At 33.3% G+C, this 14,520-nt stretch overlaps 1 protein-coding gene across 1 annotated transcript in view; it reads right to left on the reverse strand.

Annotated features, from left to right (window-relative positions):
- TENM3 (teneurin transmembrane protein 3) overlaps nucleotides 1-14,520 on the reverse strand; it is a 3,314,517-nt gene that overhangs the window by 1,536,689 nt on the left and 1,763,308 nt on the right. The window lies entirely within an intron of this gene.

Genomic DNA, 14,520 nt, shown 5'->3' on the forward strand with positions numbered 1-14,520 from the left:
ATAAATTTAATATTGAGGGGGGGAAAACAAAAGAAAACTACAAGAATCTTATAAAGCAATGTCAGAGAAGATAAGTGGAGATATGTGAAAGGCCTTAGAATGGAATCTGAAACTGCTGATAAAGGAAGAACTTGCATTGCCAAGAGACACACAAAATAGACCAATTAAAGAAAAGATGAGAAAAGTCAGAGAAGTAAAGAAATTTCTGTATAACACCAATCAAGCCTTTCCCACACGATCAGCTTATTTAAAAAAAAGAGCAAATATACTAAGCAAACTCCAAATCATTACCACAAAAACAATGTCCATGAAAACCCTGGTAATGTTTCCCTAAAGGAAAAAAAATGTAAGAGAAGATTTAAACTTGACTGAGTTATTCTATCATATTCTTAAATCATCCAAATATTTAAAAAATATAGAATAGTATGATCAGAACTTTTATAACAAAAACTCAAAGCATCAATCAGACAATAAAAATATTATGATTATGTACCTCAAATATACTTCAAGCGTTCATTTAAACTAGAAGGCTGAAGCATGTAGATTACTTTAGACCTGGGACAGTAACTGTTAGTTAAGTCCACAGAGTGCCTACACTATGGCAGACACCTGTGTGTTGAGCATTGGGGCACAGAAGGCCACTAGGCTTCATAAAGATGGGGAAGACTGTCAGAAATGTAGCAGGTCAAAACTACCTGGTCGATCAGAAATGGAACCAGGTACATGAGATAGGGAGTCTCAGGCATAAATAATTATTCTAACAATCAATAATAATAAATAATTTTTGCTAGCCTCCTGCCTCTGAATATCAAATAAATATGAATAGCAAAACCTTTATGGACATATAACTATGACTCTTTTTAAATTTTCTCCAGAGATTGCTTCATAATCTTCTTTGCTATTCTATTCCAGGGTTTAATCATCCTTATACTCAAGAATTTCATCCTTATGTCTAATATATGATGTCTAAATAATGAAATATACTGAATAAAAGAAGAAGGATAATTTTATCTTCCACTTATAACTAGAACTAGAGACCTAAACAATTTTTCAACAAGACATGGTCCAATTACCACCTGTAGGCAAATGATTTCCTAATTTACATCTGTAGCCCTGACCTCTGGACATTTTTACAGTCCCATATTTCATGTGCTCCATAGGATATCACTTATAGGACGTTCCATGTATATGTATATATATATATAACTCAAATATATAAATAAAAAAATCATTGTCTTTCCTCAAAACTATTTAGGCATTCTGGGTTGTAGCCACACAGACATCTTTTCCTCCTAATTTTTCATCGTCTTCTTTTCCCAATAACCACCCTTCCCCTGAATATTGTAGATTAAGTAAGACAACTCTTTTTTCCTATACGTCATTTGTTTCCTTAAATCTTTGATAGTATTACTAAAATTACAATTTGGGTAAGAGATACAAATTGCTTTTTTTCCCTCTAAAGATGGTGTGACACAGTGGAAAGAACGTTGGATGTGGGGCTAAGGAAAACCTTAGATTCAAATCTTGCCTTACATTAGCAAATTGCTTAATCTTAAGTAGGTGTCTTCATTTGTAAAAAGGGAATCATAATACTGTAGTGCCTACCAAATGCATATGAAGTACTTTACGAACCTTAAAACACAAGGTTTATTAGGTATCTCAAAAGTCTCACTATAGTTTGTACAAGGACTTTTGGGACAGCTTGTATAAGATGGCAACTATTATCATTAGATTCCTATCAATATATGTGTACTTATGGATGTGTGTGTGCAGGTGTAAAAATCTGCTGATCTTACTTTTAGAAATAGGTGTTGATATATAAAAAAGCAAAATGTACTAACTGAGATGATTTTGACTGCTGAGGTCAGAACTGGTAATGGTCAAAATTTTAAAGCAGATGAAGTTTTTTCTCATACCTATCCTCTTTTTTCAGATAATCATCTTGTTATATCTCTGTCTTATTAGAAAGTGACTAAAGCAATAATGTTTGGGGGTCTTTTAACATCTTCATTCTAGCCACTGTTTTACATCAATGAAAATTTGCTAAGAAATAGTGATAATTACTTTTTATTTCATTTCCATTTCTTAATGTCACTAGCTTGTTTAAGTAGACTAGGTTGTGGTTGTGAGAATTATCATCTCTTTCTATAATTTGGTATTGTTTTTAATATTTACTCTGAATGACCTGTAGTGTGACGACACTCATATAACTGATTCATAAACAGCTTCCTGGTCAACAATTGGTCATTTCCTGTTTGTGTAGATATTTCATGCTTGCTTGGTTCCATTATTTATGCTGTGTAGATGGAATAATTCTGAAATCTTTGGTCTCCCTCCTTAAATTCCAAACCATATTTTTTAACCAGCCTTGCTTATGACCAAAATGATTTCAAAATAACTGAGTAGAAAGGTTCAAAAAGATTTACTTGTTTGAAAAATATTATAAAATCACTTGTCTATTTCTTCATCCCTTGCAGCAGGAGGAGGTACACAAGCTGCAGCTAACTTAATGGGGATCCTTTGTTTATTCTAAGCAAATATCTCATAAAATTAAGTTTCAAGTCATCTCTCATTTTGTGGAGGGAAAACAATCAACTCTGTCCATTTCTCTCCTTGCCTCTCTAAGGAGAATCTGCAAACCATCTTTCCTAGTAATTTCAGTGTCTTAATATGTTTTTCATGTATGTAGAAGGTCAGTATTGGTATAACTGGGCTAAATCCAATAAGTCAAAATGACACAGCTGTCAAAATCAGGTTTTAAACATAGATATAAAAAAATTCAACTTCATAAATATAAGATGAAAGAAATATGAACAAATAGTTGTTCTAAAAAAGGATTTAAGTTTTTTGTGTACTACAATCACAATATGAATTAGCAATGTAATGAAATGGGGAAAAATGCTAATTCAAACTCAAACTCTTTTAGGAAGCTGTAATTTCTGGGGACAGGAAAATGGTAGTCTTATTATACTCTACCCTAATCAGACTACATCAGGGATATTTTGTTTAGTCCTGAGTGAAATGGTTTTAGATGGATTAATATACTAAAAAGTTTAAGATGGACACTAATAAACTAAAAAGCAACCAGAATGAAGAATCTGAGTTCATGACAAGAGCATCAGTGGAAGAATTGGGCAAGTTCAGTTTGGAGAAGACAGTTATTCAAGTTTTAGAAAAGCTATATGAAGGAGATATATTTGTTATCTTTGGTCCAGAAGACAATGGATGGAAGCAGCAAAGGACCCAATTGAAGTTTAATGTCAGGAAAAGCATTCTAATAATTAAGTCTGATAAAGTGGAATGCTTTACTTTAAGAAATGGTAGGTTTCTTTCCTTGGATATATGTATATATAAATATATGTTTAGGTTTTTGCAAGGCATTGGGGGTTAAGTGGCTTGCCCAAGGCCACACAGATAGGTAATTATTAGGTGTCTGAGGCCGAATTTGAACTCAGGTACTCCTGACTCCAGGGCTGGTGCTCTATTCACTGTACCACCTAGCTGCCCCCTCCTTGGATATATTTAAGGAAAGACTGGACAACCACTCTTTAGGTATGTCATAGATGGTTCTCCTTTGTGTATGCTTGATCTTGATGGTGACTAAAGTCCCTTCCCTTTCTAAAATTCTGTGATTCTATGACTGGTAACTTAAAAGACATGTTACTCCTGTAAGAGAAAGCTTTTATTTAAAAGTAGGTGCTAAGAGAAGTAAGACTAACTCAAATTAACTTCTTCTAGTGATATTATTTTAGGTTTGAGGGGAACTGGAAAGAAGATAGTCTTCTTAGGTGATGAGTCCACATTCTTCTTATACTTTCTCAACTGGACCAATGCCTCTGATGGGTTTTGATTATAGAGTCACAAAAATCATCATCCTTTAATTGAGATTATTATCATATCCTTCATTCTGAGGAGGTTCAGTGAATAACTATCTTGTTTAATTAAAGTCATCTCACATATACTAAAAAAGGGACAAGAAAGAAAAAGCTAATTCCATAGAATATGAGAGGTTATTTGAACTGTCTGGTGTTTATTATGAAATTAGGAAACTTTGGGTGCTCAATAAATATTACTAAATGACTTATTAGTTCAAACGTGAATCAAGAAAAATCTTTTCTCATTATCTCTTGAATACTGCTCTGTACCTCTCTCATGATCATGCATTCTATTCTTATTATAAGGATTATATGTCTTTATATCATATTCCCTCACATATTGTTTCCTACCATAGATTACAAACTCCTTGATGGCAGACAGTTCGCCTCAATTATTTTTAGTACCCGTGTTTAGTACAGTGACCTATACATATTTAATCATGATTAGAGGAACAGATGAACAAATGATGAAAGAACAATACAAGTTCAAGTATAGCTAAAAGTATAATCTGTATCTATGTACTTAGATATAGAATCTAAATAACTTTTAGTTGAACAAAAGCAATAGATATTAATAAATTCCCTGTCTCTGCAAATCTAAATCGGGGGGAACCCCATCAATAATCTATTAACTTCAAGGATAATATATCCAATTCTTACTTTGGAATTGGGAGAAGTAAGTTAAATTTTAACTTTTTGCCTTTTGAAAAAATCAGTGAAGCAATCTATTTCAGTGTCTTTTGATAGACATATTTAAATATCATATAGTTTAGTGATTAGAGCTAAGGGCCAAGAGCCAAAGGTCTCCTGAATTCTTAATTCCCACTGAGCCAATAACTCAATGTGACCTGAGGCAAGTCACTCAACCTTTTTTGTTGCTTCCATCAATCCAGCTGTAAAATTGGGTAAAAAGCAGAATCTCCTTGAAAACCAGATGCTGCATCTATGCCATACTATCTCCTGGGTATATGATTGGGGGAGGAGAGAAAGGGGAAAGTACATGTAAGGAGCAAAATATATAAAAGAAGTGAAATAAAGGGTGTTAATGGTTTGAGGGAGGTTGAACAGAGGCCAAATATACTGTACTGCTGACAATGAACATTTCATTAAGAGAATCTAAGGCATTTGATTGAAATGGGTTCATTTGCTATTTAGATTCCTAATGCTAATGCCATTTACTCTGTATTACATTATTTTTATCCTGTTTAAATAATAATTTAAAATTTAACAAATAGGACCAAGTGCCCTTCTGCCTGACTGCAGGGGGAAATGCTATGCTAAATAGCTTCATTTTTAGTATATCATCACATTTAAAATAGAGTTTTCTTCCCACATTAAATTAACCTACAAGTCAGAGTTGTTCAGTGAATTTACTTATTGGTCTTTGTGATTTCTTTCCCAAGCATTTTGCCTGATGGATGAATATATAAACAATGTCAACAGCTCTAGGGTGTGATATACCAATAAGAACAACAAATAAGAGATAATGAAAACTAGAATTAAATTCATGGGCTGTATTTGTTTCTCTGCATGCTTAATATAGTCTCCCATTGTTAAAGAGTCTGTAAATAATCATGATTTTTTTTTATTTAGTCCATCTGTGAATCAACTGCAAGGTGCTCTGTGGTTTCTAATGCAACATTTTTTAAAAGACACATGAAATATACATGTTTAGTTACCATGCTGTGCATTCTTTCTACCAGCATGGAAAAAAAAAACTGCAGAGGCATTGAGGCATCTCAGATATAATTGAGATGCTTATTTGTGAAAACAATTGGGTGGTTGAAAGGAAAAGAGAATTTCAAACTGCTAAATGTTTAAATCACTTCCTTAATTTAAATAGAGGAGGTTTCCTTCTCTTTAGCCACAAATAAGAATATAAGTATGTATTTATATGAATTTAAAATTAAAATTGTCAACATATTAATCTAACCTAACAGTGCTAGCAACAATGCCAAAAGCAACCTATAATTGGTTTGCTTTACATTGGAACCTTCTGTATATGGGAAACACATGATAGCAAAGGAAGCAATATTTTCATCAGTAGATTGCCTAAATTCATGCTTTATGCTGCTTTTCCCAACTAATAAAAATGAAACGTAATTCTATTTGCTGCTGAAAACTATTGGTCATTAGAAAAGCAATGTTTAATTCAGACTAATTATTCCTGAACAGTGGTACTCTTTCCAGGTACAGTGGTACTTGAGAGATCAATTTTTTAGGGGAGAGGACTTCTCATTGTCTTTTATCCATTGAAGCCTATTGCAGACTCTCATTATACTTAGAAAAAATCTTGATACTTTCATTGAAATTTTAATCATATCATTCCTTCTAAGAAGTGTAAATTTTATCAGCGTAAATTTTTTTTTAAATTGATTGCATTTGAGGAGAAGAATTTGGATGAAATTTTGAAAATAGTAGCTTTTTTGGTTAAATTATCTATGATCTTTTGCACATAGTTTCTTCAAGACCTTTGGAATAGGACATATATATATATATATGTATATATATATATATATTCTTTGCTATCTTAGGGTCAAGATCATTATTTGACATTTTGTATTATCTTAAAAATCTCATTAAATCCATATTTCTATCATGAAAAAGACAGAAAAAATTTAGAAGAGTGAAAAAATGTTTTCCAAATCCATTCCCTTCCCCCTCAATAATTTAGATTAAAAAAACATTTTCTATAAAAGAAAATAATAAGGATCTCAAAATACACACTGAATTAACCCAGCAGGTGTCCAAACACTTGGCCCAGTGGTTGGTATAGTAAAACCTCACTAATTAGACTGCTTGGGGGGAAAGATTAGTTTGAATTAGTGAAAGTATGATTTATACAGTATTTTTAAAGAAAAGTAAATTTATTCCATTAGAATTCAAGAATAAGAAAGTCAATTCTTTGGCCACCTGTTTTAAGGAACAGATAAGTATTAGTTCAAATTAGTATATCAAAATATTTTGATGAAATAAATGGTTCAAGCACTTACTGGATTTGTGACTTTGAGTGAGCTACTTGTCTTTTTCAATTGCTTTCTAAAGATAGGGAACATAAAAATATATAATGTGGCTAAAGTAATACCAAGCTCTCTATCTATGAGTCCTTTGAGGGACCAGGAGTGGATTATGTCTTGAGATATTTTTAATTGTAAGAGGTGGGAAAGAACCACATTAAAATACTTTAAATATTCTACTATGTAATCTTGTTCCATGTTTAATCAATATAGGAGAAATGGTTTACTAAAAGCAATTGACTTCAACTCATGCCATGTTCAGTGGTAAAAGACAAATCCTTTGTGATCCCTAGCAACATCAGAAATCTTCAAATTCAACAATTTAACATTTCAAATAATTTCAATTGAAATGTCAAATAATGCTTTTTACATTCATGTTATATTAGTGTTACAAAGTATTATATTCGTGTTGCAAAGGTGAAACAAGACATAATCTTTATTTTTAAGAATTCTACAAAACAGTAGGGAGGATAAGATAAATATGTTTTATCTTGCTACTATATAAGATAAAAATACACAGGTGGAAGAGCTTTTGGATCACCTCTTTGTTAGGAAAATGAGGCCCATAGAGGTAGGGGAGACTGCACAAAGTTCCAAAAGTAATAAGTGACAGAGAGGGAGAGGTTAAATAGGAGAAACTCTGTGTTATGAGCATGGTTAAGCAATCTCAGTTGAAAGAGTTAATAGCAGGCAAGAACAGCATGCAAGAAACACAGTTAGGCTGGTGAGTGACCAGGTGAAAGATAATTGTAGTTCATCAACAGTAGTATCATGACCAAGTCTTGAAAAATCAGAGGATAAAGAAATAGTGTTCAGAACCTTGGACAGAGCAAGGTGAGCAAATGCAGTTAGAACCAAAGTTGATATTTCTCCTTTATTTTACTTAGGCTTTTATCCAGGTAGCATGCTCATCCTCTCTCTAGAAGGGATTCTTTCAAGTAAAAACCTACTTATTATTGACTCTGAAGCTGATGAGAAAGTATTTAATTCTCATCAGTCCAGAATCCTTTGTGGTATATGTCGGGTCACATTTTTAGGCTTGAATGGAAAGTTGTCAAGAATTTCATACACTCTGGGACCTTTGCAAGACTGAGCTGACCTGGAAAGACAGCATTTCCTTCCAGATTATCATCCTTTGAACTCCCAGTATAGAGGTAAATATTTGGACTTAATCAAGGAAGCTGTAGCATAGTAGTTTGTTAGAGAGAGAGAAATATGTGAAGACTGAAAGTGAGAAAAAAAAAGAAAAGGCTAAGGAGAAATTCTTCATTTCCAATTTTCTTTTGATTAGAATTGAGTGGAGAATAAATGAAGAGATCTACACTAGCATAATGAGCTTGTTAGGGTATCTTGAATAGGCATGGATAGAAGAAAATAGTGAGGGGATTTTCAGAGGTAATGGCCTGTGAAGACAGGCTGATGAACTTTATGTCTGTCTCAAAGAAATCTCGATGAAGGTGCATTAAAGAACTCAGAAAATAATACACAGATAACAAAATCTAAAATAGAGAGTTTTCAAAAATCATTAGGCCAGAAAAATCTTTGGGGTTCCTATGGAAGACAATGAACAACTACCTGAAAATTGTGCATTCTCAAAATACCATTATGGAACTCCATCTTATGGTAATGTGTTTGATCTGCTCCAAGGACATACAACCTGATATTATATACAACATTTATGAGAGTCTAGTATCACAAAATAAATCTCATGGTATTAATGTTTTAATATCATCTAGAAAACAAAGTAAATTATAGAACGACGAGTTATATCTGAGGACACATAACTTTCTCCAAAGGCAAATTAAGAAAATCTTCCCCATTAAAAAGGTCAGTGACCCCACTAAGAGAGTGGCAGTTTTCCTTTTAAGAATTCTGAGGACATTAGCCACCAGTAGGGGGGAGTCCTTGTGTAAGCTCAGGCTGAATGACCCCTGTGCCTTCAGATCAGTTCTTTTCTTGCAACTGACAGGGCAAGAGCTCCCTCCCACCTCTCTAAGAGAGTATTTTAATTTTTACCTCTTAAAGCCATATCAGCATTGTAATTCATAATGGTACTTCCCTAAGAATCCTTTGGCAAAAATGGGATTTTGAATTCTTGCAAATTTCAATCTAAAATGGTTAAGACGGAGTGGTCTTTGTGGTCTATGTTCAGAAAACAGCAATCAGAAGAGGTGACTTTTCTTTTCTTACTTTTTCCCCTCCTCCCCCACTTCCTGCGGAATGCAAAGCAAGCATAATAGCTGTGAATGTGGGAGACTGACCAGTGTTCAGTGCACAGAAAAACATTCACCACTACTTGAAAAACATTCTGGTGCCTGCCATCCTGATCTGGAAACAACTAGGAGCAATGAATACATTTGACTGTTAACAACTTTATTTCAAACCCAAGTTTACACTGCTTGTCATGAATCACTTCATTGAGAATTACTCATTTAACAAAACCTAAATTATTTCAGTTTGTTTTGCAATTGGCTAACCATACAGAAAAACAAATGGTAAATACTTTCCATTCCTTTTTTAAAACAAATTATTATTGGAAATATTTTTCAGATTTGTCCACTTTGAGGATTAATTTCAAACTAAATTTAAAGGGGTGGCAGCAAAAAGGAGAGTAATCTACAAAAAAGAGCTAAATGTGATATAGTCTGGGGACTTTTTTTTGGGTCTTTTCCTTAATAGTTCTTCATTCTAATATTTTTTTCTGAGAACATTTTGCCAGGCACTTTCACTCTAAATTCCTAAAGATATGTCAGGTTAAAAATTACGCTTCTCATTCTAATGCTGTTTTCAGAATTTGATGCATCCCCTTTATTGTAATGGTCTCTACATCACAATTCTCACTAATTTACTAAACTATTACTTTTAGTGTATTTCCACTTTCTAATTTTCTTACATTTACAAAAAGCCTTAAAATCTTCAAAATATTTTTCATATCTTTCTCAATCTGACTGACCTAAAATTTCACCATGATCCCATGCTGTTCTTCTGCCAAAAGTCTGTTTTAGATAAAATAAACATCTTATATGTTATTCATCCCTCCCCAGAATGTAATGGATTTCCTCCTATCCCTTCATTTCCCTCCTCTCCTAATTTCTCAATTTCCCATTGAGATCATTAGTCCTCCAAAGTCCAACTCATGCAACACCTCTATCAAGTAGTTTTGCTGACTTGGCTTGTCAATCCAAAGTGATTTTTTTTTTACTCTTATTCAATAATGCTACTCAGTCTGAATTTTTCCTTTGTAGTCATGACAATCTGCCCCTATCTATGTACACAAATTTCCACGACATTGGATTATAGACTCCTTTAGAACAAGGTCTATGACATATCTTTGTTTCACAAGGCATTGTACTGAGAGTACCATAGTAAATATTTAATCATTGTTTAACTAAACTGAATTGAATTGAACTGAATTGAGAAGTCAGAGGTTAATGGCTGGGTAATGGTGGTTTAGTAACTGTTATTTATCATGTTTTCCTTGATCTAATCCAGAACTAGTGTGGAATAGCCATCATTTTGTCCCAGGTCTTGAAATCCTTTTTCCTAGCAGTACTTAATTGTTCAATCTCTCCCTCACCCAGGCCTACACTGCCTCTCCTTTCAACTCAGTTTGTAACTTGTCAAGTTCCTCTCTCACAGTCTGTCTTTTTATGGTGCAAACTAAACCCCAATGGACCATTTAACTTGAAAATATGTACCATTTGGAACATCAAGGTTCAGTGGAAAAAACACATTAGATTATCTAACCTGTAGTCTCTCATGGTAAATTCAGCTATCCCTTTAATCCCTGTACTTTACTGATCATTTCCACTGTGCCTTATCTAAACTTCTCAAATTGTTAATTTAAAATTCTCTCATTCATCTTAGACACTTTTGTTTTGTCTTCCTTTCACCCTCTACTGCTCACCTAAAGATAGTTGTTCTTGAAAACTCCACATCCCTGTGCTCCTTTATTCAAGATGGGCTGGTCCTTTTCACACAGTCCCAAGATGGAAATAAACAGGTTCAGCCCTCTTCAATGCAACATCTTGTTGGCTTTAAAGAAGAGGAATTGTCACCTTCAGAACCTCATATAATAATTCTTGGGAATCACGATTATTTCTTTAAAGTTAGTTATTTCCTACATAGATCCATGCTGCTATCATTTTTAGAATTCCATTTCACCCCCCCTCATTAACACAATTAGGCTTAGTATATATTTTCTTTTCTACCCTTAAATATTATCACTTTCAAACACAATGCTTGACATCTTAGTTTATCAACTTTTGATACCTATATGACCTCTGTCTGGAGTTTGTCTCAACTTTGCATGTGAGAGGTAAGACTTTCAATAATACTTTCCCTCAAACCCATCTAAATTTTCCCCAGAGGGCTGGAATTCTTGTTCAGGTTCAGCATTTGACAAATAACAGACAGAGTCAGTAGACATGTCTTGTTCTGTTTTCAAAAATGCACAGATATTTTTGGGTCCATTACAAATCAGGAATCCAGAATATCCTTAGAGAGGTTTTTCTAATCTGGAACATTTCTTACCTGGATGATTTCTTACCTTGCAAAAGTCTAGTAAAAACAACCTTAAGAAAAAAAAATAAATTGTTTGAATTTTCCTTCCCCCCCCATTTTTGTATTAAAAATACACCAATTTCCTTCCCTTTGTACCAACTCAGTTATACTAAGGTATTAGTGATTAAATGTCTTCTTTTTCAAAGGATCAGTGACTTCTAAGTACCTAACACTAGAACAATAATTAACTTGAATGATGTAGAAAGAATTCATGTACTAAGCAGAGGTTCAAATTATCTGACTTTCTAAAGACTCCCTTCCAAATTTAAGTTTCTGTGAACTTATCAAGTTTGCCTTTTGGGGGCCGATAGCTGGCCCTGGAGTCAGGAGTACCTTGAATTCAAATCCAGCCTCAGACACTTCATATTAACCTAGCTGTGTGGCCTTGAGCAAGCTACTTAACCCCATTGCCTTGCAAAACTAAAAAAAAAATTGCCTTTTGAAAAAGGATTAGAGAATAAGACATACTGTGGTATGGTGGAAAGGGTTCTATATGTAGAATCAAGCACCTGAGTCTAAATCCTGACTTGGTGATTCAATAATCACTTTGGACCTCAGTCTCACCATCTGTAAAATGAGAGTTTTGAATGACATTATTTTCTTAAACATTTTTTTTTCTGTCAGGGACCCTTTGATAGGCAGGGAAAGTCTACAGATCCCTTCTCAAAATGTTTTTGAAAGTCTAAAATAAAATATGCAAGATTACAAATGGAACCATTATTGAAATCTAATTGTTGAAATATTAAAAAGTAAATTTAGGGGGCAGGTAGGTGGTATAGTGGATAGACTAACAGCCCAGGAGTCAGATACTTAGTAATTACCAAGTGCTGTGACCTTGGGCAAGTCACTTAACCCTATAAACTTGCCAAAAAAACTAGCTCAAGGGTTCCAAGATTATATAGGAGAGAGGGCCTTATGGAGATCATGAAACCCCAATTCTTTATGGGAAAGAAGATACATTTATTTTGCTTGTATTCAACAACCTAATATATTGTTTATTCAAAAAGAAGTTTAAGACTTTTTATTGAAAGTATAATTTCATAATGTTAAAGAGGAATCTGGTAGATAAAACTGTTGTAGTTTAATCTCCTTTGGAATTCTTGGGTATAAAGCAAGGGAAAACTAGAATTCCTCAAGAATTTGAAGGTTCCTCCTATAGAAAAGTTGGCTCTAGAAAGCAGAACTAGGAACAGTGGTAGAAAACTGAAAGGTGATAGAATGAGGTTCCAAATAAAGAAAATCTTTATATTAGTTGGAGTTTTCACCAAAAAGACTGGACTATTTGGATGACTATTTGTCAAGATTATTTAAGAGTATGAAATTACTGTTTAGATATGAGACTTTGATGATCTCTGAGTTACCTTCCAATTATGAGACTTTCTATCTACATCTCTATAAAATGTCCTTTTACATACTCTGCTCCACCAAAAAGAAAAAAAATACTTACAATAAATAATTGTCATAAATGAATGGGGTGATACCTTGATAAGCTAATTAAATTACTATTATTAACTAATATTATAATTATAAATTAATAAGTAAAACAAAATCTTTACTAGGAAAAACTAAAAAACAGAAGAACTTCTGAGTTTTGTTGATAGGAAAGAAATTAATGATCATTTAGTCCAATTCTATTATTTTACAAATGTGGAACCTGAAGTCTACTTTGTTGCATTATACATGAATAAAATTAAAATAAATCTATTTCAAATACAACAACTTAGATGTTTATTCAGATTCTTTTCCAGCTAGTTTTAATTAGTGAGAATTAATTGTGTTTATAGTCTTATTGCACTTATTTAAATATTTCACAATCTAGATTCTGACCTCACATAATAGAAGTACTCTTTTTTGAAATTACTAGACTCTGGCTTAAAAAAAGTCTAAGTATTTACTCAGTTCTAACCTTGAATTCCTTGTCCTTCTAACAGTTTACACTGTTGACCACCCTCTCTTCCAGGAGACTTATACAACTCTTGAGTTTTCTTTTTTTTTCTTTTTTCTTATCTCTTCTTTGTCCACCTTGTATTTTTCTGTCTGGGTATTTCAATATTCCTAGATCATCATCCTTGTTCAGGTCTCTCATTGCAAACCTTATTCAAGGTTCTGTTTTAGGTCTTCATTTTTCTTTAAACTCTATCTTGATGACTTCATCAACTTTCTAGGCTTTATCATCTCCATGAAGATAATGACACAATCTATATATATCCAATACTATTTTTTCCAAAGATCTCTTATCTCCTGTATCTTATTGGATATTTTAAATTGATAGCTACAGATCTAGTTCAGATTTAACAGTCAAATAAAAACCCCTTTAACCTCTACCCCTCAATATAATCCTATCCTAATTTTTCTGTTTATTTAGAGGGTACCATTATCCTAATTGACCAAGTGCATAAATTTGAGATCATCCTAAATTCTTCACTCTCTATCACCCACATGCAATCCATTTAGAATTTTCAAATTATTTTCATTCTCCTCTCTCTGTTCATGAAGCTGCTAGTCAAGTTTAGCTCCCTGTCACTTATCAAATGGAGTATATCAATCCCTCCTTAATTGGTCTGTTAAACTTATTTCATCTCTTTTAAATCAATCCTCCATGAAACTTTCACTATGATATTCATAATGAACAGTTCTGACTATAACACTCCTCTGCTCAAAAAGATACACTGACTCTCTATTACCTCTTAGATCAACTATAAGTTCCTTTCTTTGGCATTTAAAAAGCCCTTAACAATCTAATTTCTGTTCCCCTTTTCTTTTTTCTTTCTTTTTAATGTTTTGTTTTTGCAAGGCAATGGGGTTAAGTGACTTGCCTAAGGTCACATGGCTAGGTAATTATTAGGTGTCTGAGACCAGATTTGAACTCAGGTCCTCCTGACTCCAGGGCCAGTGCTCTATCCACTGTGTCACCTAGCCTCCCCCTACCTTCCTTTTCAATCTTTCCATGCATTGACTTGCAATTCTAGTCCAGATTTATTAAAAGAAAAAATTATCATGAGATTGTTTCCCAAGTCAATATAGAATATACTTCAAAAGTAGATAAGGCACTTAAGTGATCAACA

This window comes from Macrotis lagotis, chromosome 3, assembly GCF_037893015.1.
Source record: "Macrotis lagotis isolate mMagLag1 chromosome 3, bilby.v1.9.chrom.fasta, whole genome shotgun sequence".
In the NCBI taxonomy this organism is placed as follows: Eukaryota; Metazoa; Chordata; class Mammalia; order Peramelemorphia; family Peramelidae; genus Macrotis; species Macrotis lagotis.